General features: G+C 42.8%; 1 protein-coding gene across 12 annotated transcripts in view; it reads left to right on the forward strand.

Moving 5' to 3' along the window:
- The window catches only part of ENOX1 (ecto-NOX disulfide-thiol exchanger 1), a 610,449-nt gene that overhangs the window by 368,269 nt on the left and 217,284 nt on the right, over positions 1-24,896 (forward strand). Inside the window, exon 1 of one of the 12 annotated variants that reach the window (XM_019936505.3) lies at positions 5,033-5,456. The exons of the other annotated variants lie outside the window; for them this stretch is intronic. The gene's annotated coding sequence lies outside the window, so the exon portion shown is untranslated. Of the gene's footprint in view, positions 1-5,032; positions 5,457-24,896 lie in introns of those variants that run through there. 12 annotated transcript variants of the gene reach the window in all.

Below are 24,896 nucleotides of genomic sequence, written 5' to 3' on the forward strand. Positions count from 1 at the left end.
ACTCTGTCAGTTGTGACATTTTTGAAGAGTACTGCTCAGATGTCTTGATTTGGGTTTGTCTGATGTTCTCTTACAACTAAATTGAGGTTATACAGTTTTGGCAAAGATACCACAGAGGCGATACACACTTCTCAGTGTATCATGTCAAAGGCCACATGCTGTCAATATAATCTTATCACTGGTCTTAATGTCCTTTTGATAACATCAGTTGAAACAATATTATTTTCTCCTTAGTAAGTGAAATTATATCATTAATTGGAACATAGTATTCTATCATTCCAATGATTGAAGTTTAAATTTACCATATTAATAAAAGTATGCTTTTATAAATATAATATACATTTTCACCTGGATTAACATGATTCTTCAATGAATTTTTTTATTGTAATTAACACTTCTTACAGTATTCCAGTTTTAGGCATATGTCTAAGGTAACTCTGATTTTTTTATTTCCTGATCTGTAAAGTGGTTGTGAGAATCTGATGAGAATTTAAATGTGAAAGTGGTAGCATATAGTTGGTGCCTGGCAAATTTTAGGAAAAGTAGAATTCTGGTTTTAATAATTTTTTTATGTAAAGAAAAGAATCACATTACCTCTCAAGGTAGTAAAATGTTAAAAAAAAGTCATGAGGGGCTTCCCTGGTGGCACAATGGTTGAGAGTCCGCCTACCGATTCAGGGGACACGGGTTCGTGCCCTGGTCCGGGAGGATCCCACATGCCACGGAGCGGCTGGGCCCGTGAGCCATGGCCGCTGAGCCTGCACGTCCGGAGCCCGTGCTCCGCAACGGGAGAGGCCACAAGAGTGAGGGGCCCGCGTACCGCAAAAAAAAAAAAAAAAAGTCATTAGTTAGTTAAATATCATAGTAACTAATGTCAGCAGTTACTACTGTTCAAACTACTGTTCAAACATATGGAAGCACATTGATCAAAATTAGTATAGAGATTTTTAACATTTCTGGCTCTTGAAGTTAGCCTTTTTCTACTTCTTTAATTGCTCTGCTAGTATGAACTTCAGGATTTTTCCCATTGTTCTATACCTAATTGTTAGACCTGGTAATTAACACATAAATGATAGGAAAGCCTCAGGTTCATCAGACTTTGAGGGTATGACTTTTTAGATCTAGATGAGGAACAGGACCAGGGCTTAAATTATATTTCTTAGGTTACACACCTGTCCCTATTTCACCCTTTTATTTATTCCCTATTTTAAAATTTGACTTATTTTGTTTAAGGAGGTATCCTATAGAACATCAAAGTGTTTGGAGCTAAAGTGTTTTCTCGTGGAAGAAAATCTAAAAATGTCTTGTCTGCAGCTGTTTTTGATTTTAATACTTCTGAAACTGTTTCCTCTGTCTGTAATACCCTCCTGACAGATCTGTAGGCATATTGAAAGTGTTGCAGTGTGGCCTAAACATTTCATGAGAAAAGTCTGGCTCATTGCTCATTTATTCACTGAGCACCTGTGTTTGGCTGGGTAGGTGCCGGACACACAATCGTGAGCAAAAGAAACAGAATGCCTGCCTGTATGGAACTTCAGTCTAGTAGAAGAGACAGGCATTGAGAGGAAAACAAACGGAGAAAAATATGTATTAACAAATACACAAAGTGTTATGAAGTTAAAGAACAGGTTGCCATAAGAGAGGATGGTCATTAATCATGGAAGAGATATAAGAAAAGATTCTGCCAGTCAGGCCAGCAATCACTTAGCCGGTGCTCTCTCTGCAAGGGTCAAAGTCAGGGATTCTGTAACAGCACGTTCATGAGCCCTTGAAATTGGAAGATCTGAAAGGGCATCTTGTAGACTTGCCAGTCGACACTATACTGTTGAGTATAGAAGGTCAACCAGCTGCTGCTTTCAAAAACTGCCGGAAGCCTTCTCTCCCTCCCTTTCTTCTTTTAATGATTCTGTTATTTATCAACTCTCTGCTCCCGTGGCTGTCAAATTTTGGTGCACATCAGAATCTCTTTTGGAGTTGTTTTTTAAAATGCCTGGACCTCACATCAGATCTACTGGGGGTTTGTTTAAAAATCTGAGGGTGGAAACCAGCATATGCATTTGTAAAAACCTCCTCAGGTGACTCTGGTGTCCGTCAAAGGCTGAGAACCACGGTGTGCCAGGCACAGAGGCTAGTTCTGTGGCTACTGAGAGAAGCACGTGTCTGCCTGGGGACAAGCATGGCTTTGTATATTATATAAGTTCAGCAGTGGAAGCATTTGACTGCTCTGTGGAAAGCTCACATTGTTCTCCTTTTGCACTAAATCATCTTGCACCGTCATCTGTATATTCTGACTGCTCCTCCAGTCCTATCTCTCTGTCTCCAAAAGTTTCTCTCAGTCTGTTCCCTCTCTCCATCTCCACTGCCACTGCCCCATTTTGCCTGGGCTCTAGGAATTACTTTAGAACTACCCTCCCCCAACCTTCTCTCCCTGTGAGCTGACCCTTAGTTTACTCTGAGAAGGTTTCTAAATTACAAATTTGATCCTATCGCTCCCAATTTAAAACACTCTGTTTGGTCCTCATTGCCTATGGAGATCAAAGTCCCTAGCTTGGCCTGCACCTGTGTTTTCAGCATCATTCCCCACCATTTCACCATTTGCCCCACAAACTCCAGGTGATTAAAAACACTCATTTCTATACCACACCATGCACTTTTCAGCTAAGCATCTTTGCTCATAATGTTGTCAATGCCTGAAACACTTCTTATTCCAGTTTTCACCTTCATTCGTCCTTCAAGAAAATCTAAAATCACTTCCACTGGCAGAGTTGATTGAGTCTTTCTCTCTGGTCTTTATATAAACCTGTGTTTTAATTAATGTACCCCTTTGTCTATGTGCATACCTATATACTGACATACCTATCTGGGCCAGCCCTCTTTGGAGTGAGTTTTTGTTTGCCTAGAACTTAAAATGGTGCTACAGACAGTAGGCGTTAACTAAACATTCACCGAGTGAGTGGGAAAAAGAGTGAATGAACCTGAAACTGGTTTGCTGTATCCCCTCGACTGGTCCTAATTCCATTTTTTTTTTTTTTTTTGGTGTATTACTTAACTAATCTAGTCTATCATATATGTGTTCTTTCCTCCTAATATAGGAAGATTACTCTCACCCTTTGTCTTTTTGCCCTAGTCACACACCTAGTAAGTTGTCATTTTAAAACTGACACCAACTCCTTGGGATTCCAGTAGTCATTATGGGTAGTTTCAAAGTTGCACTAAGTTCTCAAAGTCAAATGACCTCATCCTGATAAACTTGCTGTAAACTCAGATTTGCAGGAGAGTAAAGTGGGTAGCATTTAACCTACTATCATATTACCTTGGTTTCAGGATTGAGCTGCTGATCTCATAAATTCAAATACATTTTAACAGTCCTGCATTTCTACTCCCCTCCATTATAGGCCATTACAAGATATTGTTATCTGTAAAACTTCTGATCTCTCCATCAAATCTGAATGAAAACCTTGCCAGGTAGAGTATTTTGGGTTGTAGGTTTTCCCCTTTCATTGCTTTAAATATATGGTGCCACTCCCTTCTGGCCTGCAGAATTTCTGCTGAAGAGTCAGCTGATAGCCTTATGGGTGTTTTCTTGTATGTAACTTGTTGCTCTTCTTTTTTTTTTTTGTGGTACGTGGGCCTCTCACTGTTGTGGCCTCTCCCGCTGCGGAGCACAGGCTCTGGACGCGCAGGCTCAGCGGCCATGGCCCCCTGGGCCCAGCCGCTCTGCGGCATGTGGGATCCTCCCGGACTGGGGTGCGAACCCGCATCCCCTGCATCGGCAGGTGGACCCTCAACCACTGCGCCACCAGGGAAGCCCTGTTGGTCTTCTTTTGATGCTTTTAATATTATCTCCTTATCTTTAACTTCTGCCGTTTTAATTACATGTCTTCATCTGGTCCTCTTTGGGTTGATCGTGTCTGGGACTCTGCTTCCTGGACCTGGATGTCTGTTTCCTTTCCTAGGTTAGGGAAGTTTTCAGATATTATGTCTCCAAATATGTTCTCTGCCCCTTTTTCTTTCTATTCTCCTCTGGGACCCCTATAATATGAATGTTAGTACACTTGATGTTATCCCAAAGGCCTCTTAAACTGTCCTGCTTTATTTTTATTCTTTCTTCTGTTGAGAGTCAGTGATCTCCTCTACTCTGTCTTCCGGCTTGCTGATCCATTCCTCTGTGTTTTCTAAAATCTCCTGTTGATTCCTTCTAGTGTATTTTTTATTTCAGTTATTATATTCTTCATTTCTGTTCGGTTCTTCTTTATATTTTTTCACTCTTTGTTACAAGCTTCTAACGTCTCACTCTGTCCGTCCAGTCTTCTCCCGAGTTCTTTGAACATCTTTGAACTCTTTATTGGGTAGATTGCTCATCTTCACGCAGTTCTTCTGGGGTTTTCTCTTGTTCTCTCGTTTGGAACATATTCCTCTGTCACCTCATTTTACCTAATTTACTGGTTTTATTTCTTTGTGTTTGTAAGGTTAGTTATATATCCCAACCTTGGAGAAGTGGCCTTTGGTAGGAGACGTCCTAGGCATCCTGGCAGTGCAATTCCTGCTGGTCACCAGAGCTGTCTGTATGCTTTAGGGGTGCCCCTGAAGTGGGCTTCATGGGTCCTTCTGTTGTGGTGGGCTGACTCCCATGGGCAGTCTGGCAGGCTGGCTTCCCAGCCCTGTTGGTTGCCAGGCCCTGCCTTGTGTGGAGGCCGCTAGCCCACCGGCGGGCAGAGCTAGGTTCTAGGGTGGGTAGTTCTGGGGCCAAGGGTCCCAGGTCTAGTATCAGCCTGCTGGTGGGTGGGATCAGTTTCTGACACAGCTGGCTGCAGAGTCTGGCTGTCCCATAGTTGGTGTTGGTCTGTTAGTGAGGGGGGCTGGGTCCTAGGGTGGCTGGATGAGGGGTCCAAGGTGTCTCAGAACTGACGTCGGCCTGCTGGTGGGCGGGGCTGGGGCGCAGGGGTTCCTAGGGATTGAGGCTGGTCCCTGGGCTATTGCTGGCCCACTGGTGAGTAGAGCTGGGTCACGGGATCTTTGACTGCAGGTTGCTGGTGTTCCTGGGGCTAGTGCCCGGGTGGGTAGCACCAGGTCCTGAGCGCTCTGGCAGATAAGGCCAGGTCCTGGGGTAGCTGTGGGCTCAGCGGATCTTTAGGGAGCCTGTCTGCTGGTGGACGGAGCTGTGTCCCTTCCCAGCTGCTGCGTGGCCTGAGGCATCCTAGTATTGGCGCCCACAGGCTATTGGGTGGGGTCAGGGCTGGATCCTGAAGCTAAAAAGCTAGAGGGAGGATTCCAAACTGGTCCTTGCCAGCATCAGAGTCCTCGTGGTGGAACAAGCTCCCAGAAATGGCTGCCACCAGTGTCTGTATCCGCAGGATGAGTTCCAGTTGCCTTTGCCTCTCTGGGAGGCTCTCCAAGATCAACAGGTGGGTCTGACCGGAGTGTCCATTTCCCACAGACCTCTGGCTCTCCCAAAGGTAAGCCCTGCTAGCCTTTCAAAGCCAAACATTCTGGGGGCTTATCCTCCCGGTGCAGGCCCCTTGGGCTGCAGAACAGAATGTTGTAATTATCCTCCAGTTTGTGGGATACGGGTCTTGCCTTTGCTGCATCTCTGCTCCCCCTACCTGTCTTGTGGTTCCTCCCTTATATCTTCAGTTGGAGAAGGTCTCTTCTGGCAGTCTTCTGGTCTTTCTCATCAATAGTTGCTCTGTAAATAGTTGTAATTTTGGTGTGCTGCTGAGAAGAGGTGAGCTCGGGGTCTTCCTACTCTGCCATCTTGGCCGCTCTCCTCCCAGTATTGAGTCTCACACTTGCTTTTCTTTTTTTTTTAAACTTTTTATTTTATATTGGAGCATAGTTGATTAACAGTGTTGTGTTAGTTTCAGGTGTACAACAAAGTGATTCAGTTATACATATACATGTATCTATTCTTTTGCAAATTCTTTTCCCAGTTAAGATGTTACAGAATACTGAGCAGAGTTCCCTGTGCTATATAGTAGGGCCTTGACTGTTATCCATTTTAAATATAGCAGTGTGTACATGTCAGTCCCAAACTCCCTAACTATCCCTCTCCCTGACCGTTCCCCCCGGTAACCATAAGTTCATTCCCTAAGTCTATGAGTCTGTTTCTGTTTTGCAAATAAGTTCTCTTGTATTATATATATACATATATATATATATATATATATATATATATATTAGATTCCTCATATAAGTGATATCATACGATATTTCTCTTTCTCTGTCTGACTCATTTCACTCAGTATGACAATCTCTAGTTCAATCCATGTTGCTGCAAATGGCATTATTTCATTCTTTTTAATGGCTGAGTAGTATTCCATTGTGTGTGTGTGTGTGTGTGTGTGTGTGTGCACGCGTGTGTGCGCGTATCACATCTTCTTTATGCATTCATCTGCCAATGGACATTTAGGATGCTTCCATGTCTTAGCTATTGTAAACAGCGCTGCAGTAAACATTGGGGTGCGTGCATCGTTTGGGGCCATGTTTTTCTCTGGGTATATGCCCAAGAGTGGGATTGCAGGACCATATGGAGAATATCTGAGGCTCACCTAACGCCCTTCCTCTCCCCTCTCCCACCACCACCTCAGGCTTCATTCCGTGCTTGCAGTGTTTATTATAACTTCCCAACTTATGGATTACTTTCCTTGCATGTGTGGATTATTTTGCTTTGCAGAGGGAAACTCACAACAGGGCAGTTGAACAATTCTGTGGTCTTTGTTCTTTATCGTTAATGACCTTCCCCCCAGATATTTCAATTTTTCCTTGTTCCTCCTCTTCAGATATTTTCACATATTCTATGTACTACCTTTGGTTGTTTTTCCAAATGTTCAATCCCAGTCCTTCTGGATTTAGGCCTCTCCAGTGTTCTCCTAAGGAATCTTCTGACACTTGTATGATTGTCTCTACTTTGTGTCATTGCTTCCATTTATTTCTCATCCTTGTAGAATCAGAATTCATCAGAGTTCTTGTAAAGACATGGTGAACTCTATAATGGCATCGCCTTTTCTTTCACTAGGATTATGACTATATAGTTATGTGATCAGAATCTTGTTTTTCAGAATCTCTTTTAAGGTAGAGCTGACATCTCTGCGTTCATATTATACTTATCTTTTTGCTGGTGTTTTAAAATGTTTTTCCTAAGTCAATGGTGTGGATCTGATTAGAATTAATGTTCTCTATCCTCACTCTTATGGAATCCAGGCTGGTATAGTAAGTTTCTTCTAAGAGTCCAGTCATCTTCATGTTGTTATTGACTTTTTTTGCAGCTAGTCAATATTAAGGCTATTATATAGTTCTTCCCTGGCCTCAAAGTTTGACAACAGACTCCTGCCACTCTTAACCTAGTTTAATTAAACCATTGGTAATCTGCTCTCCATGACTTTATTTAAAACTCTCTTAAAATCTATAATATAGTGTGTATTTTTTCAGTCTCTTGGTTAATGAATTCTGAGATTACTCTCTGTGCTATAAAGAATGTGCATTATTGGGCTTCCCTGGTGGCGCAGTGGTTAAGAGTCCGCCTGCCGATGCAGGGGACACGGGTTCGTGCCCCGGTCCGGGAAGATCCCACATGCCGCGGAGCGGCTGGACCAGTGAGCCATGGCCACTGAGCCTGCACGTCCGGAGCCTGTGTTCCACAACGGGAGAGGCCACAACAGTGATAGGCTCGCGTAACACACAAACACACACAAAAAATGTGCATTATTTTCCTTCTACTAAAATGATCTCTTTTACGCTTTTGAGCAATAAAACCCTAGTTTTAGTATTGTATGAGTTGGGGAGTAAATGCATGTTTATATTGTCAAGACTTTCTTAATCTTTTCAGTCTATCTTTTATATTAAAAAAAACCACCTCACTTTAGTTTTCTAGTTGATAAGCTAGCATCTTTATGTAGGAAAATGTTTTACTTAGGAAGCATGCATTCAAATCCCTTGACATTTTCCTCCAAGCAACATCTTAGAGAATAAAAACTACCTCTGTCATTGTATGGATACAGAGACCAATGTAATCTGAATGACTTCACTTCAGTGTACGGTAGTGAAGGGGAGGCAGCTTTGTCCTTTCAGTGCCCTCTCCCACTCTGATTTCACACATCAGCATTTACCTTACCCTTCCTGAGCTGCCTGCTTACTTTCCCTCTCTCTCTTCCTACTGAGGTATTTTTTACCCTTCGTGACTCAGCCTATATTTTTCTTGTCTGCGGTACTTCCCTGGCACCCCAGAAGAAAATAACATCTCTTCTGTCTCCTCACCACGCACTTCTACAATAACTTTTTCTCTTTAATATTACTGATTGTGACATCTAGTGACTGACCTCCTAGGCACTGTAGAGACACATCATTCTGTGCTGTGCATGGTTGTAAAGACAGGTTAGTAGGCAGAATTTTTTTTTTCTTAAACACTGGATTTAATATAAAAGCTAAGTTACAAGAGCTTTCAAAATACCAACTGCACATAATATTTTATATGTGTTTAAAAGAGAAATGAAATATATAAATATATGTGTTTAAAAGAGAAATGAAATGAATAATGTACGAGTGACATTAGTTCATGTTTTAAAGTGTGTGAGTCATAATTCTCCCCACACATTTCAAAACACCCAGGCATCATTTTGTAAAAAGTTTTTATTGGAGTATAGTTGATTTACAATGTTGTGTTAGTTTCAAGTCTACAGCAAAGTGAATCAGTTATTCATATACATATATCCACTCTTTTTAAGATTCTTTTCCCGTATAGGCCATGACAGAGTACTCAGTAGAGTTCCCTGTGCTATACAGTAGGTCCTTATTAGTTATCTGCTTTCTGTATAGTAGTGTGTATATGTCAATCCCAATCTCCCAGTCCCTCCCCCACTTTCCCCCTTAGTAACCATAAGTTTGTTTTCTACATCTATGACTCTATTTCTGTTTTGTAAATAAGTTCATTTGTACCCACATATAAGTGATATCATATGATATTTGTCTGTCTCTGCCTGGCTTACTCAGTACGACAATCCCTAGGTCCATCCATGATGCTGCAAATGCAGGCTTCATTTTTTAAAGGACAGTATTTAACTGAAACCGATGCTGGTTGCAGTGCTTAGTAGCTGGGCAGAAAGGTCAGGGGCCAGGAGAATGTCACAGGAGGAGGTGGCTTCCCGTAGTCTGTCCTCTCCCACCTGCTTGTGGCCCTGTCTGTTGGGACTGGGAAGCGCAGGGGACCATGCATATTGTGCCGCTAAACAGAGAGTCCACGTGGTCAGCTGTGTTCTGTCCAACAGACGACACTGCCTCTTGACCCTTCTTGGCGGTTTCTGACAAGCAGTGCTGCTAAGAGTCCTGAGTTGTAAATTGTTCCAGGTCTCAGGCTTCCTGGCCAGAACAGCACGACCCATCAGTTTCTAGCTTTAGAATAATAAGAGGGAAAACAAACGGTATTTCCTGGTGAGACAGCATCATCATAAGTGACCAGACAAATCCTGCTCATAGGTCAATCTGCTGTGTAGAAGGTACTGTGCTAAGAGGTTGATCATTCAAATTGCTCTCTGCCTTTACATACCTGGGAAACTAGTCGGAGAGAAAATACAAACACAGACACACAAAGAAAATAACCATATACACACACAAAAATCGGGCGTGTTAAATGGCCAGACGGGCATATGGAACACTGGTTGTCAAAATGCATTTGTTCCTCAGTTTGATGGTGGATACCAGCTTAAGAATTTTTGCCGTGTCTTTATCATCAGAGCACTTATTTACTTTTTTGTTTATATACGACTCCAAAAAGTATCTATTTAAGCTTCTTCCTAAGTAATAATATCTGCAAAATCACATGGTTTTCTTCTGATACATTTTTTTCCTGATACACTTTAAGTTGAACTATATGAAGCTGCTGATATTTCACTGTTTTTAAAAGCATCCATTTCACGTAGCTTAAAGTAAACACAACTATTCAACATTTAAAACGATGGTTTCATGAGTCACATTAAATCCCTGGATATCATACCGGAGGAACATATCACCCTGGAGGAGCTCTGGAGCTGGAGGGAGCAAGCAGTTGTTAAGAGTTGATCTTGTAAGGTTTCTCCTAGGAGGGGGCCAGGATGTGAAGCTGGAAGGAGGGATGCACAGACGAGAGGGGAGAGCAGGGATCACAGGGGAGAAGCCGTCCGTGAGGACGGGTAGGGGGCCTGAGTGCGCCACCGGTGGGAAAGGAAAGCCGATGGACCAGAGAGGGTGCTCCGGACTCTGATGTAAATTCTTAATCCTCGCGTTTATTTGGCAAACTGTTTTCAAAACACATGAGCAGGGTTTTATGACCCTTCTGAAGATTTCTGCAGATTACTCTGTTATGATGGTTAATACCTTAAGCAGGGTCAGGTAGCGTTTCTGTTAGGGAGTATGCAGTTGTCTGCAGGGGGACCACAGTTGGAAAGAGCTGTGTAATGCAAGTACCGGAGGTGTGAATTTGCACGCAGACAGCTGCATGGGGTGTGAGGCTCCGTGGCTGTCTCCGCCTTAGAGAGTCAAGCTTCCCAGGCTGTCAAATCCCAGAGAGGGCTCTCCTGCCAAAGACAGCAACTGACGGGGTTGAGGTTCCCTCCAGTTCATTCCAGAAGCTCCCCTGGCCATTCCTGCGGATGTCTTTCCACCTTTCTGGCCCGTCCCTACTGTGCTGAAGATTCCAGCCTCAGGCTCTCCTCCTTACCAGGTGGGTAAGGAGGATAACACCCAGCAGATTCCCCAGCGCTTACGGGAAGGGTGAATCAGAGGTCAGTTTCCCAGGATCAGTTTCCATGGCTGCCGTGCCTGCAGGCCCAGGCTTAGCCCTGCCCGAGGTGTGTTCCAGCAGAGAACGTGGAGCCATCTGAGCATTGGGCCCTGGAACAACAGGAACTATATTTTCTTGGAATAAAAAGAAAACAACTTTGTCCTCACGTGTTGGCAAAACTCAGAGCGCTTCAGCTGTAGAAATGTGTCCTCATTACTTTTAGAGCTCAGTGTCATTTAGGAAAGTATGGGCAGGACTAATTATTTCCTTATATTTAAAGAGAATAAGCTTGTGTGTGTTTTGACAATTTATTGGCATTTGGTATCCAGTGTTAATTATTTGTGTCTGTGGCAGAAAGAACATGGCAGGGCTGCTCCCTTGCATTGATGGTCCCTAGACCCAAAAAAAAGCTTTGAAGGTCGAATAGACACCAGCAATAATAACCACAAAAACAGTCAATCCATGAATTAATCTCAGAGCCAAGATGAGGGCCAAATTACCCACATATCTTTAAAATGGTACAGTTACTTTATTTATCGTGAGTCCAAGGACACCATAACTCCTGGTGGTGATTATATATCGTGTTCCTTGAAGATGCAGTGGACTTCACTTGTATGAGTCATTCAACAAATTTGTATGTGCGCATTTTAAAATGTAGATCTTAGTATCATTCAGGTATGGTGAAGCCAAGAGATCAGGAGAAGGCTGCCATTGAAGATATAGTGTGTCACTCACAGTTCCTAAGAGGAGAGAGTATGCGTGCCACCCTGGGAGGTGGGTGGGCCGAGGGGGAGGCACCAGGGTCGGTCAGGATGCGGAAGGAGCAAGGGAAGAAAGTGGGCAAGAGGCTTCGTGATAGTTTCTGAGAGAAGGAACGGGTGAAGCAGGGTGAGCACGTGTAGGATTGGCTAGTTTGAATCATTTCATCGGGCTGTCTTTAGTTGTCCGGTGCCTAGCCCTGGGGTGACTAGGGCAGGGGGATAGTGGAGTCTGTTGAGGGTATGAGCTCTGGATTGGCTAGCTCGCGTTTGAAGATTATGCCCCTGTTGTTTGCTGTCTTTAGGAATTGACCAGCCCTGGGAGAGGCAGTCCCTCCAGTGTCAGGAAGGGCCCAGAGGTTAAAGCATCAGGAAATAGAAACGATTAAAAAAAAAAAAAAAAAAAACTAATGCAGTACGTATATATATGTACACACACACATACACAGACATACACACTCATTCTACTTATTCAGTGCATTTGTGCGGGGGAAAGGGAGAGCTCATGTCTACTGTGTACCAGACGCGGTTTTGGTTGACGGCGATTGAGCAGGAAAAACATAAACAATTTTTAAAAGTCAGCTTGCCCTTATGGAACACCAGCGTGTCAAAGAAATAGTTATGTAATGTAACCTCAAATACTGAGAAATCCTATGGAGAAAGATATAGCTGGTGGAAGGACAGAAGAGAACTGAAGTTACTATTTTTGGTAGGTCAGGGACGGCCTCTCTGCAGAGGGTGATATTTCAGTAGAGAAGGGACTAAGGGGCTAGAAAAGGGCAGATGTCCAGACATCTGGAGGAATCACAGGTGCCGAGTCACTGAGAGGATCCTACTTGGCAGACTCAGGGAACAGTAACAAGGCCCGTGTCCTGGGATCCCCGGGAGAAGGGGGGCTGTAGGAAAGGAGGCGGCAGAGGTGACCGGCAGGCAGAACCTGAAGGACCTTGGAGGCCATCCTAGGGCAAAGGGAAGCTGTGTGTGCTTCTGTGATGCTAGAAATTCAAACCCTATGAAGGTAAGAGTTAAGCTTTGGTCTCAAAATGCAAATTAAATAGCTGTCTCCTCGCTATTTTCTTTTACACTGTTCAATTTTTTCAATATTTATTTGAGATGGCTTTGTTTGCAAATGGGAAAGCTTACTGTCTTTCTCCCCAAAGTTTTACATTTGGAAATTTTTTTTTTACAGTTGAAAACAAACAGAAACTTACCCATATAATGCAAAAAGACAGCTTTAGATCAGGAGTTTTGGAAAGTGACTCTCTGTACCGCTGAGTTCCGTGGCGTATATGTGGCATTTAAATAAAATGAAATACAATTTGAAAACCACCACACTTCTGAAAATCTAGAAGAAGAAAAAAGATCTGGGAACAGTCAACAATTTGCTTTCATTTTCTGTTAAATCGTGATTTTTTTTGCACTTGGTATTGTTTACTAAATATGAAGTAACATCCACTCACAATCTACTTAACATAAGCGCGCCCAGAAAGAAAAGCTCATTTCACATCTAATTGTGGATACTGTTCCTTTGTTAAAAATTCATAGGGTTTATAAACGTGTCCATTAAGTACCGGAGTCTCCGTTATTTCCCCAGCTCTTTTCCCACTGCCAATTCTGATCAGAATTTTAAAACACCCCTCTCTCTGAAGGTGTTCTCTGAAGAACAAAAAGCCGGGGTGGGGCGGGTGGGGAGGTAGAACTTATGAATATAACTAGAAAGACCTCCTGACCAAATATGCTGCAGTTTCCTGATTTAGTTTCGGTATAATGTAGGTAAATGGACAGGGGCAGACCATCTTCTGTTAACCTCAACATCATGTTACTGCTCTAAAGTTCTGCCTCTCAGTAATCTTTAAATGTGGTATCAACTAACAGCTGGTCGGGTGGTTTGGTTGTTTTGCTTTTTGGAAAATGGAGGAAACTGAAGAGTAGGCAGTAGGCAGCTTCTTCTCTGTTCTGGTTCTAACGTCCCTCCAGCCACATTAGCGAGACCTAAGTCACGTGCCACTTCTTAATACTGGGCATGTTGTTTGCTGCAGGGGACAAGACAAGCAATACTCTGCAGTTCAGTGTCTTGGTTAATCTCCATGTGGGGCCCCTATTGCTTATACTTCATGTGCTTTCATTGATTTGGGTCAAGAATATGCACATACTAGAAAACTAATGGCAGGGAATTCCCTGGTGGTCCAGTGGTTAGGGCTTGCTGCTTTCACTGAGTGGGTCTGGGGTCAATCCCTGGTTGGGGAAGTAAGATCCTTCAAGCTGCATGGCATGGCCAAAAAGAAAAAAGAATGAACAGTAATAAGAAAATATATAAAAAACTATTAAAAAAGTAAATTAAATTTAAAAAAAGGAAGCAAAAAGAAAGGAAACTAGTGGAGAGTATAAAATAAGACTGTGTAACTGTACATAACAAAAACTGTGATCACGTGGCATGGAGGAAAAACACTTTTCTGGATTTCATATGTAAATTTACAGCCATTGTATTACACTTAATACACTTATATTTCAGAAATCATTGTATTACACTTAATACACTTATATTTCAGAAATCATTGTATTATACTTAATACACTTATATTTCAGAAATCACCTTTTCTCCTCATATGAACTTATTTTTATAATTTAACTCAGCAAGAAGCTTGCAAATTCTGGAACAATTTGAGCTCAGTACAACTCTGATTGGAAGGATCGACTATAACCTGTATTTTATCCTGCATCACATTTCAGTATTAACTCACATCTTCTCTTTAGTTTGCTGCCCTGCGTAAAACGGCCTACTCATCTCCCTGGTTCCCGAGTGTGTGATCCAATGGCAGATAACGTAGATAAAAGATCCCTGCTGCTGTTGGCCATTGTTCTGAATTTCATTTAATGGATTAAGTCATCAAGGTGATAATACTACACGCTTTTCCCACGTTTGATCTCCTGGACCACAGGAGTTTACAGACCAAAACAGCGATGCTACTGCCAAACCCTGCCACTCACAGCCTCCAACCACCTAGCTTATTATTCTGGTGTCCTGTGAACCAACAATGAATCAAGCCAAAATACTGATGGAAGAAACCCAGAGAGACCAGAATGTGGACTTTTCAGGGGGGAGTAGTTGGTGTGAAGATGCGCTCACAAAATTGTCATTGGTGGAGGTTTTGCTTCTGTTTTGTAATCCAAAGAATTCCTCTATGAGAACCTATCTAAAGGGATCTGGATTTTAACTAGCAAAATGTCTCACCGTGTTGCCAGTAATGCTTCGTTTCTTTCAGTTCCTCCAAGAGGCATTATGCGTTAGCGCCTCACATAGCTCGTGAGATGAGGAGTGAAGGCATGCAGTGGAGAAGCTCAGGGAACCGGCCCGGGGCGAACTTGTGATGAGAGCTCTCTTGTGACGTACAAATTGTGCTGTCAAACTGCTGTGCACATTTTTACAGGAGAGGCACAAAGGGGGTCCCCAGACCAGCTCTCAGGGTTTAAGGCTATCTTCACTGGGAACGAAAGAGTGACTGCCACAATGGTACTGATCCCCTGCTAAGCACGCAGTGGGAGTTGGGCTCAAGTGTACGTCACACAGTAACGCAGACCCTTGTGCTTCCAGCCCCTCCAGTCGCCAGTCCCCTGGGAGAGGAATTAGAAGTTGGGATTTCTGGTTCACTCAGCTCCCAGCTTTACCCGGCCCCGAGGCACCCCCATTTCCTACTTCCTGTAGCCCTCCTTCATGGTGGAAGGCAGAAAGCAGGCTTGAACTCTGGGCCAGCCTGGTTGCCAGCTGCCAACGGAATGAGGTAGCTTGTGAGGTAAGAGAGGTAGGATGGGATGGGGTGCTAGGATGGGAAGGGGTGCTAGCACAAAACGGGTGCGGAAAAGGAAAAGAGGAGTAGTCACCTGACTCTGCCTCCCAGCCATCCCCCTCATACGGCCCTGACCAGCCTTTCCATCCCGCCCTCTTTATCTCTCACTATCGTAGTTCGTTAGGTGGCAGAAATGTGGTGGGAGTGTTGGTAAACTGGAGATTCCAACAGAAGTTGTGTACACAGGGATAGCAGTTCTAGGCAAGCCTCAATGGCGATGATACTTACACCAAGCTCTCAGCTCAGACCACAGATCGACCCTCATTATGTGTATCTGGACAAAATTAAGCCCAGTGTGGGGCTAAAGCGTCTGTGAGGTTGTCTGATAAAGCCTAACCCATTAAAACCCTCAGAGTGTCGATCAGCCCTAGGTAGACGTCTTATACATATGTTCCCCACCTCTGTTTCTCTAGATGCACAATGAATATTCTAAAAAAAAATGTGCTTCTCCATAAAGCCCGGGTCTTCAGATGTGTCCCGGCAGACGTTTCTGCTGATTTGCTCAGATTCTTTCCCCTGTCTATCTACTTTTATAACTGAAGTAGAAGGGTTGGGATGGCTGAATGGGGGTGGGGTGAGGGCCGTGCAAAGACACAACAAGGCTTGCAGGTCCTGATGACCGAGGGATACTCAGACCCTGCCTCTACTTCACCGTGACAGGCTGTCTCCTGGCACAGTGCCAGTGCTAGCATTTTTCCCTCCAAGCATCTCTGGCTTCATGTTTGCCTGCTGCTCCAGCAACTCCTGGTTTCAGCCTACTTGTCTTTCTCTTTGTTGGGCAGTGGGGGAAGGAGGAGAATGGTGGGCGGGGGAAGCAAAGAATCTTAGTGATTTTTCCTTCCTTCCTTCAAGACTAACAATACATTAATAAGTAGTTATATCCGGAATCCAGTTGTTGTTGTTTTCTTATAATAGGCAGGCTCTGAAGAGTATCTAGTTTGCCACACCGCAGCAAGCTCAAGTTTGCTAATTTTTTTTTTTCAGTTGAACTATAGTGGGCTTATTATGGTAGTTTCAGGTGTACAACATAGTCAGTATTTTTGTTATGGAGTATGTTATACTCCATATAAAGTAATTATAAAATATTGGCTCTATTCCCTGTACTGGTACTGTATCTTATTTATTTTATACCTAGCAGTTTGTACTCTTAATCCCCTTCCCTCTCCCCACTGCTAACCACTAATTTGTTCTCTACATCTGTGACTCTGTTTCTGTTTTGTTGTATTTGTTCATCTGCTAGCGCTTCTTACTTTGCAAACTTTTTGGAGACGGGGTCTATGTCTTGCTCACCACTATATCCCTAATCTCAAGCACAGTGACCCACATACAGTAAGCATGTCATAAAGATCTACTGAGTGAATGCATCCCTGGGGGACGAACTAACCCTTTACCCCAGACTCCTCCAGTCAAACCAAGAGGGACCTCCTAGTCTGGCTCTTTGTTGGAGAAAAGTTCCCCAAATCTACAACAATAGAGGTCCAGGCTAAGACAAACTAAAGCCTGGGCTCTGCCAGTCGTTAGCTTTGTGACCTGGGGTAAATGGGCCGGTCTTAATTTTCTGAAACTTAGCTTTTCTTCTTTTGCAAAAAAGTGCTAATAACATCTGTCACATAGGTTGTTGTGAGTTTTCATGAAATCCAAGATGTGGGACTGTTATATAGTAAGCTGTTTTCCCACTGGGTGCCTCTGGGGGAGGGCTGAGGGAATGATTCTCCTTTCACTTTATAGACTTCAGCTTTTTTCTTTTTTTTTTTTTTTTTAACTCATTCCAAGCATTAGTATTAGTAAAAATGCCTTTAAAATAAAAATGTCCTTATAAGAATATTAGTTTCCATCTACCTGACGTATTGGGATGTTTATTCTCAGATTGAAAGGAACTGCGTCGCTGCATTTCCATGCAAATCTCACTACTCAAAAAAAGGGCAGTTGAATTAGCTGGTAAATAGGAAGGGTAGCAAGTGTTTGGGGAGCGTGTTTGAATGAAGATGGTGTCTCCTATTAAATAAGGGTTTAGTATTAGGAGATTTTGCTGTGGGAAGTCTGGAAACAATGCTACACTTAGTTTTCATGTTGATTCTGTATCTCACGGTTTTATCTACCCTATTTTTGGCTTATTAATAATTAATAAAACTCTTTGTGTTGTAGAGATTGTGTCAGATTGATGTGCTGGATAAGCTCATGCACACATGTCTGCTTCATCATGCAAGTAATAAAATCATTATCGTGCTTGCATTAATGGGCCGGGGCCTGGTGAATATCGGCAGGTGGCAGCCACGTGGTTCTCAAGTGCCGTCACCTCATACCCTGCACTGCTTAACCACCACTAGTTGCTGCTTATTTTCTTAGTCATCATTTTACAGTAAACATTGTCTCATGATAAACCATAAAATTTAGAAGTGAACAAGAACGTCAGAGTTCTTGAAGAGCACGTGATCTTTTTCATTAAGGCTAGAAAGGGGAAAACGTGATAATGCTATAGTGGGAATTCTTTTAAAATATCTGTTTAGGTTGGGTTTAAGCCATCTAGCTGTGAAAATAATAAACCATGGTAGCAATAGCAATAGGCTGTAATTCCCACGGAGCCCATTCAGCATAATTTCTTTTTTTATATACATAATAAAACCATAAATAAATGTGATTACTCTCAGCTCACATGAAATTACTTTCAGCACCAGATGTTTTTCTCTCATACCTGTCTCCTTTAGGGTCAGTTTTTGCTTGCCCCCCGCCATCACCACCGGTAATATGTGAGTCATCTGTGAATAAATAACTGGGGGGTGGCATTGGATCTTGAACTTGAGTTTGGCGAGTTTGAGGGGAGACGGATCTTTGTCTGTCTCACACGCAATAGGCAGGAAGGGGCCAGATGGTGCCTCAAAACAGCCACTTAAAACTCCTTAGGCTCCAGGCGCTAGCAGCTTTCTTCTGGAGGCCTCACCCCACATCGTATCAAACATACGAAATGCACTCACGTGTGACATTCAATATAATTTTGTCTATAGGACTTTTGGACAGGATTTTTCTTTTTTGGTGGGGGGGGGGGCCGTGCTGAGCAGCATGTGGGATCTTAGTTCCCCGACCAGGGATCGAACCTGCACCCCCTGCAGTGGAAGCGTGGATTCTTAACCGCTGGACCGCCAGGGAAGTCCCGGACAGGGTTTTTATAATTCTGCCTTTGAAATTATTTTCCTACAAGTTGCTCATTTCATTTACAGCCAGCTCTGACTTCTCCATAACCGTGCGGGCTCAGAGACTTTTTCCAGTGCAACACAGCCCCACTTACAAATGATTTCTAACTCAAACGATGTCTGTATGGATATTAACTTTGCTAATTAGAGAAGTTGTCAGAATACAAGATGCATAGGTATTTCATTAAATAACCATTTGCTTTTGATCGTGCGCATTTCACTGCAGGTTGACACAAACCATTTTCAGTTCTCCAGCATTATCGTAGACCTCGGTGCCTTTAGTGCCTTGTTGGTAACACAGCCGTAGTTAGAAAAATAGGTGACTTTCCCAGGGCCGGATGCGTTCTTAATGTGGAAGATAGGAGTAGAGAAAGAGATTCCATTTGAGGAGCTTAGTCCTCCAAATGCCACCCCCTTGTGCAGAGGAAGGGTTTCTATTAAGACATGCTTAAGGGGCAAATAGCACTGAGTGTCAGAGAGTATGAGTGTTCGTGGGAGAAGGTGGGGTAGAGCAGCACATTTACACCTTTCTATGGGAGGAGAGAGAGAGAAAGAGAAAGGGGTGGGGGGAGCGAAAGGGGAGGGGAGGGAGGAGGGAAGGAAGGGAAGGAGTTATGGTTATAGCAGCAGTGTTTTGCAGTGACCTTCAGCCTTGTCTTCAGTGCTGGAAGCTTCCCATCAGCGTTTATCCCACCCCCTCTTTTTGACTCTTGCCAGACACAGCCAGTATCAACTAAAGTTTGCCCCATTTCCTCAGGATGCTCCCTGCCAGCCTAGAATTTTCCAATTGGATATCTTGCTGCACATGCATTACTCGTGCCCTAGTAGCCTCCCCCAACTAGCCCAACGCCATGTCACCATCTCTGACTCCCTGAAGAGGAAAAAGGACCGACCATCCCAGGGAACCCAAGGCCCCCACTATCCTGCCTACTGGTTACAGAGCATCAGCAAGGGCTGTGCGTGCTCATTTCGAGAAGAAAAAACAAGGTCTCCAGCCCCCGGTAACACACTAGAGGTGAGGTGTCCTGCTCAGGGGGCGATCAGCTGCTGCGGGGCTAATGCTTTATTCATTGTGTTGCAATGGCATCATTAAGAGCACATTAGTTTAAAGAGTAACTAATATGTTCTTGGTGAGAAACATTAAACAGGATGAGCAACCAGCTCAGGCCGGTCATGGTCTGATCCAGCTTTTATTGCAGGTAGATTTCCATAGATTAAAGAGCTCTAATCAGGGCTTTTTGGAAAACAGATAACTCATTTACTAGAGTTTGCAGCCATTTAAGGGTCAGTTTTCCACCCACTACAATTAAAATGTTCCACTTTGTAGCTTAATATGTTTTCCGTGGTTGGGTCAAGGTGTAAAATGAGTGTGTCATGAAAAAAAAATGAATACAAAACAGCACAAATTATAGAGTTAAATATACTCTGCTTTCCCTTACATAAGAAGATAATAATGTTCACAGAAAGCGCTTTCTGTACATAAGTGTGGCTGAAAAGACCAGCATGTGAAGGATATGCCTTAACACACTATGCATTAATTTAAAAATCTTCTTGGATTTGTGGCGCTCTCCATGGCTTATAGAGGTTACCTCTCCTGACGGCTGTGTCTTTGAAGCCAGAAATCCACCTGAGGTCTGTTTCGGAGGCGTTACCCCCTTTCTCAAAAGGACTCTTCCTCTGGTCTCTCTGCTGCTCTCTATCGGCAGCCTGTAGTTTTACCATTTCAAGTGAAGCTTTTTTGTAGTTCCAGCTTTCTGTTTACGTTGTCTATTCTGTAGAACTTTTTGAATGGGAAGGGAAGAGAACAGAGAGGGTGCCAGCAGGAAAAAACTCGTCGTTTGAGTGGAAGCAAGGATTCTCTGATACGTCCTTATGTATTTTAATAAACTTGTCTGTGACTTACTTATTTGGCGGTTATGCCTCAGTGTCCCTATTCAGGGTCTCGAAGAGCCCCAAGGCCTACACGTGACTGTAGAAGTAGGATTGAAAGACGGAGCTCAGCTATCTTGTTTTCTAGATAAGGACTTTGCTGCAGGGAGACTTCTTGAACTGTTAAGGCTATTTTGAAACAGTTGCCTGTCAGAAACATTTTGGGGACTTTTGTATCTGGGAGGAGTTAGAAGTGATGAACTCTCAGGTTGGAATCTTGATGTTCTGTGAGCTTGGGTGTGTTTGTCCTGATTGATAGGTATCCATTAATGAGGGGAATTAGTTGACCCATGTCATGTTTCATAAACAGTCTTCAAGTATAATATTGCCCTTCTCAGAAAATCTGAAATATACTAAGTATGGAAGGTGTCTCTACAAAGACTTTGAAATGACATATTTTTATCATAGTAGCTTCCAGTCCTATTTTCTTTTCTTTTCTGTTTTTAATGGAAAGAGAAGTACTTTACTCCTATGGTCTCAAGCTTTCTCTTTTATTATATTCTTCAATTTAGAAATATAAAGTATAATTTTTTTAAAAAAGCAAAGAGTTCCTGAAAACAAAATAATTTTACCTCTGTCATTTCTCTACACTTACGTATGTAATGCCGAATAGTATTTTTCTTTGTATCAAAAGATAATTGGCGGGCTTCCCTGGTGGCGCAGTGGTTGAGAGTCCGCCTGCCAATGCAGGGGACACGGGTTCATGCTGCGGAGAGGCTGGGCCTGTGAGCCATGGCCGCTGAGCCTGCGCGTTGGGAGCCTGTGCTCCGCAATGGGAGAGGCCACAACAGTGAGAGGCTGGCGTACTGCAACAACAACAACAACAACAAAAAACCAGATAATTGGCTTTATCTGCTATCCTGCCATGCTGGTTGAGTTATCCCTTTGGCAAAGTTGGTTATTTTGTTTGAATGCATCATTACAGAGGGAGGCCTTCTGTTTCTCTCATATTCATTCTCTCTTTTTCTCTTTCAACACTGAGTTCTTCGAAGACAGATATGTCATGGGCAAAACTTTATCATCCATTCAGTAACCGTTTCCTCCCTAAGCTGGAAGGATGACGATCTGTAGTTTAAAATTGGCTACTAGACAAAGTAGAAAAATGGAGGATGTAATCACAGACCCGTAATGGCATTTTGTGTTTGAGAAATGGCCAGACCTGCTTTTTATCCTCTGTGGTGCATGCCACATTGAAACTTTTCCTTTCTTCCCCTGATTTCACTTCTTTAGCACTATAGGTGTATGCCTTTGTTACACTAATGCAGCACTTAATGGACCAGGCGATGCCGTTATTTATAGATTTCAGCTTCTCCAAGGAGCAGCTGGGAAGAAGTCTCACAAAAGGAGAACATCGCTGTAACCTGCTTATGACCCTACATTGGTTACCAGGGAGGTGTGGAATCTTAGATCTTGGAGAAGGACTTGTTAAGTACACCAAGAGCTTATCTGGAAAATTCTCACATTTTTAAAAAGTTGTCTTTGATACTTGTCTGTGTTCTAGTTTCCAGCAGCAATTTTCCCTTTTGTGTTCTTTAGCTTTCAGACCTCCAACCTTTGAGACTGGACCCTGGAACTGAATTTTGTCTTTTTGTTCCATTATTACTTCCTTCTTTCCCTTTCTTATTTTCCTTTTTACTTTCTTTTCTTCCTTCTATGCCTGAATTTATTTGAAAAACATACGTGTGTGTGTGCGTGCGTGTGTGTGTGCGTGCGTGTGTGTGTATATAAAATTGTATATATGGAATTTATATGATGATTTAAATACATTTTAAATTTATAAATACATTATAATTTTATATGTATACTGCGCATCTGGCATATTCTAGGTACTATGCTTGCTCCCTGCAGGGATGCAAAACTGGCTAGTTTCCATGATCATTCTAAGCATGTTGTTTATTAGGGACATAGACATAAACAACTAATTAGGATATGAAGTTACAAGTGCTGGTATAGAGAAAGGTTCAGAGCACTGTGGGAACACAGAGGAGGGAATACATACCTCCTTTGTCTTCTTGCCTTAAAGGGCAAACTAAAAACTACTTGGAACAGGAATGGCATTTTTCTCCTCAGGTGCACTGTGCTGTGAGGTGTGTCACATCATGACCCCTCTGAAAAGAGTTCAGTGGTTTTATAAACATGTGAATAAGATATTAAAGAAGGTCATAGGTCAGGTATTAAAGAAGACCTTTTGATTTCATGGCTTTGATAGAAAGTACTGCAGGGTCCATCACTGCCTGAATCTATCTTAACCCAGTTCCATCCTCTGCCCATACTGTTTCCAAGAGGTGACTTTTCTGTCCATTTCCGAGTAGGATCTTTCTAGCTTTATTTGATATAATATTCCTACCTTGCAATTTTCTTCATCAGAAATTCCCCCACAAAATCTAATTCCTCATAAACCTTAATATAATTTAAATCTCTTCTTCAAAGTCTTAATCCTTTTATTTCACACTAATCAGGAGACATCAATCATTAATAACCAACATCCTGTATATTTAGCAGACGTGAAAACTTCATCATGCGTTATCACGTAGTACCTTAGGTAGTCTCTGCTATCAGCTGCCTCCTTATAACCCTCTTCAAGCTCTCTCCTCTAAAGGGTACCCACCATCCAAAAACTACTCCCATCTGAGAAGTAAGCAGCAACATAGACTTTGCTGACATTTCTGTAGAGGGCCCAGGGGAAAGGTTTACATTGTATATTTCCCAGTGAAGCACCTCAATGTCCGCTTTAGTCATTTCTCTTCTCTGAAGTCCCCTTTTCTCATGAGTGGCTACCAAAGATCCCTTCTTTCTTTCCCGTCAAAGCACTTAGCCTTGGTGTCCTTTTTTTTCTCTCTCTTTTTTTAGCCACATTTTTTTAAAATAAATTTATTTATTTTTGGCTGCATTAGGTCTTTGTTGCTGTGCGCGGGCTTTCTCTAGTTGCAGCGAGTGGGGGCTACTCTTCGTTGCAGCGTGCGGGCTTCTCACTGCTGTGGTGGCTTCTCTTGTTGTGGAGCACGGGCTCTAGGCGCGTGGGCTTCAGTAGTTGTGGCGTGCGGGCTTCAGTAGTTGTGGCGCGTGGGCTCAGCAGTTGTGGCGCGCGGGCTCTAGAGCGCAGGCTCAGTAGTTGTGGCGCACAGGCTTGGTTGCTCCGTGGCATGTGGGATCTTCCCGGACCAGGGCTCGAACCCGTGTCCCCTGCATTGACAGGCGGATTCCTAACCACTGCGCCACCGGGGAAGCCCCTTTTTTTAACCACATTTTGCAGAGCAATTCTTCTCTGCCTCGAAACTTGCAGATTCCACCCATCTCCTAGATCAGTGTAAGAGGACCCATTCTCCTTAGAAGCCTGTTTAGTAATCCTCTACCATAATTTAAGCATGTCTTTGTGATCCTTTTGTGTTTGAAGAGATAATAGTGAGAATTTTTGTAAAACTGATGAAAGACATTAGGCTCTTCTGGGGTTGATCCTCAGTGGTAGAAATAGTCTGAATTACTTCATTTACCATTATAGGAAGTAGAAATGTCTCCCTTATTCCTAAACGGTTGCTTAAAGATCATGGGGTTAAAACGTAAGTAATGTCTATTTAACAGTACTCTATATTGTTTTAAACCATGAGCATTTCCATAACCTCAAGAGAACATCCTACTGATTACATGGAGGTCAAAGTGAGATATTTTCTTAGTAATAGAAGCAGAAAGTAGAACTTTGGATGAGAATGCATTTTTCTTTTTACTAGAATATAAAACATAATAATGCTAGTGAATACTTCCTGTAAAGTAAGAGAGTTTCAGATGTCATATGAAATGTTTCCTTTGGAATGAACTCTCAACAAGACGTTAATAAATCAGATTTTCTCACTATAATTATTCTTCTATTGAAGTAGGTATAAACCTAAGGACTTGAGTCAAACAAAATCATCCTTTTAAATTAACAAAAGAAAAATTTTCAAGACTTAACTCATCTCCACCCCCTTTTAATAGGAATCTGTGTTTTGTGGACAGTTACAGATGGATTTTATTACTCACGGTGTGTGTGTGTGTGCGTGTGTGTGTGTGTGCGCGCGTGTGTGTGTGTGTGTGTATGTGTGTGTCCGTCCTTGTGTTCCTTGGGACCTTAGACAGGTAGAATGAGTTGTGTTTCTTAGAGCAGGAGAAGCCTGTGTCATTTTTTTAGGCCAAATAATATTTTCTTAGGCTTGGTGAGTTTCAAGAACTATTTGCCCCATTGATACAGCTCAATGAAATTCTGAGCATAAATATGTCTTGTTGAACAGTTATGAAATTGGGTCTGAGGTTTTGTACTTGAATGTACCTTAACAAAGAACAGGTTAGATGTCAGCTGAAACCTGGACAGAACTGTACTGTTATCCTTGGCATTTGTACATCTGATTGTACAAAAGCTTCACTGAAAGCTGTAAGTAGAAACTGCCGATTTCAC

This window comes from Tursiops truncatus, chromosome 18, assembly GCF_011762595.2.
Source record: "Tursiops truncatus isolate mTurTru1 chromosome 18, mTurTru1.mat.Y, whole genome shotgun sequence".
NCBI lineage: Eukaryota > Metazoa > Chordata > Mammalia > Artiodactyla > Delphinidae > Tursiops > Tursiops truncatus.